This window comes from Octopus bimaculoides, chromosome 10 (assembly GCF_046866305.1).
Source record: "Octopus bimaculoides isolate indiv1 chromosome 10, ASM4686630v1, whole genome shotgun sequence".
NCBI classification, from domain to species: domain Eukaryota; kingdom Metazoa; phylum Mollusca; class Cephalopoda; order Octopoda; family Octopodidae; genus Octopus; species Octopus bimaculoides.
Genome location: NC_142937.1, coordinates 87,333,992 through 87,336,491, shown reverse-complemented (window position 1 = coordinate 87,336,491; position 2,500 = coordinate 87,333,992). Strand labels below are relative to the sequence as shown.

At 36.0% G+C, this 2,500-nt stretch overlaps 1 protein-coding gene across 2 annotated transcripts in view; it reads right to left on the bottom strand.

Moving 5' to 3' along the window:
- The window catches only part of LOC106883016 (sushi domain-containing protein 2), a 105,754-nt gene that overhangs the window by 81,016 nt on the left and 22,238 nt on the right, over window positions 1-2,500 (bottom strand). The window lies entirely within an intron of this gene.

Below are 2,500 nucleotides of genomic sequence, written 5' to 3'. Positions count from 1 at the left end.
TCTATCTGGTTGCTCATTCTACTATGAATAACAGCCAAATTCCCCCATATCATATCCTACTATCTTACATTAAAAAACCCACATATTCCAAGGCAATCTGATCCCGAGTTCACTGCACATAAAGTTGGAATGGTCACAGTTGGAATGCATTTGATCATAGCCCTGCTCAACCAGATCTGATCTGAGGCAAAAGAACAGCAACATTTTAAAAATTATATTTAGTCATCCCTCAGGGCAGTGAGATGGCAGAGATGGTAGCAGGCCAGGCGAATTGCTTAACGGTATTTTGTCTGTCTTTACGTTCTGAGTTCAAATTCCACCGAGGTCAACTTTGCCTTTTATCCTTTCAGGGTTGATAAATTAAGTACCAGTTGCATACTGGGGTTGATCTAATCGACTGACCCCCCCCCCCACCACCAAATTTCGGACGCATAATCTGGTGCACTACTGCAGCTCACTAATACTAATACTCATAATCATCCATTCTACTATAGGCACAAGGCCTGAAATTTAGGGGGAGGGCCCAAAATTTCCTTTTGTTTCATTTCATATTTAGTGCTATATGTACAGTTTATAAAACTATAAAAAAAAGGGCTAAATTTCTTGTTCTATATCATGCACCCGCACATATATACAAGATTAAACAAATATTACTTTATGGATAATGCGGTAATGCACAAAAATAAAAGGGGACCCCAATGGCCTTTTGTGTAATTCCAACCCTGCCGGCCCACGAAGGGTTTAATAATGTTAAAACTATTTTCCCAAATTCTTCATTATTTTCAAAACTTATTGAAGCAAAGAAAACACATTTCAGCAGGAATATGGTAACAAGATTGATTAAATAGATCCCTGCAATTAATTAATTTGGTACTTGTTTTATAAGGGTGCCTATAATACCTAGAAAAGGTGAGTGGGTGGGTGTTTGGGTGTTGATACAAAATGAACCATGACAGGGATGGAATTCAGGATGTAAGAGAATGTGTGTAATGTAACTGAAAACCCACAAGGAATACAAGCTTCTAAACCAGAGGGGGAGAGGCAGGAGACATAACGTTGTAGTAGTATTATTTAGTATATGTCCTACTACTACTACTACTACTACTACTACTACTATACATATGACTGCAATCAGTTGGTCAGGACTTGAATGCTCAGAAAATCTGCACACATACATGCAGGTGCACAGCCAAGTTGCAAGCAGAATGGGAGAGAGAAGAAGAGTTGGAGTAGGAGTAAACAATGTAGGAGAGAGAGAGAGAGAGAGAGAGAGAGAGAGAGAAAGAGAGAGAGTGAGAGGAGTGGGGTGGGGTAAAAAGAATTCGTCTCCAGCTTTTACACAGATACAGGCACAGTAACGGTGACGCTACAGTTGTTATTGTCCCAGAGGAATATTATAAAGAAAAAAAAAAAAAAACTACCAACAAATGTGCAGCTGCACTGTCAAGCATTTTTTAAAAATCTTTATATAAGTTTTTAGTTGTTAACAACAACAATAACAGCACAACACAAAAATAGATTTCAAATAAATGAGAAAAAAAACAAAAAAACTGAAAATATGAATGATAAAAACATGAAAATAAAATTTTGACAGGTGAAAATATAAAAACGAAAAAAAAAAAAAAGAACATACAGTTAATAAATAACAAATATGAAAAGGTAGATATTTTCTAGAAAATTTTCATTGAAATACAAAGAAAGAAACACAAAAAAAAGACATTGTATGGCGTTTTGTGTGTTTCATTCTTCTTTTGGTAGGCATCCTACGTATTTGAATATAAAATGACTCAACTTTTATCATATATTTTCATAATAATTTGTGTGTGTTTGAATTTATGAGCAAGAGAAGAAGCACTCAATACCAAGGTAGAGTATAATTATATTGTTGTGGTCGCCAATGCCAGTACACTGAAACTGGTGTGACTGGCACCCACGCCAGAGGCATGGGAAAAGCATTGAGAGAGAGAGAGAGAGAGAGAGAGAGAGAGAGAGAGAGAGAGAGAGAGAGAGAGAGAGAGAGAGAGAGAGAGAAAGAGAGAGAGAAACACATACAAACACACACACATATTCATTTAAATATAAAATATCTCAATATTCGGTGACACCAGCTATTTTTCTTAATGAGGAATGTGTGTGTGTGTGTGTGTGTGTGTGTCTCATTATTATTATTGTTGTTTTAAAGTTATGTTTTCCCCATTACTTTAAGTTTCACACTGTCGAGGCATTCAGCAGATGGCATGTCAATAAAGAATTTTAGAAATACATACATTTCTGAAATTCTTCATTGATATACCATCCGATGAATGTCTCTGTGGTACGACAATTGGAGAGGAAGTCGGGGGAAGGATTCAACTTGAACAGTAATATATTAGTTTTTAACACAACCCTCATTTATTCACTAATACTCTACAACGCATATTGAGCACTCTTAACTGTTCATATTACTACTTACAAATATTTATGCATGTGTGTGTGCATATATATATATATGCATACACAT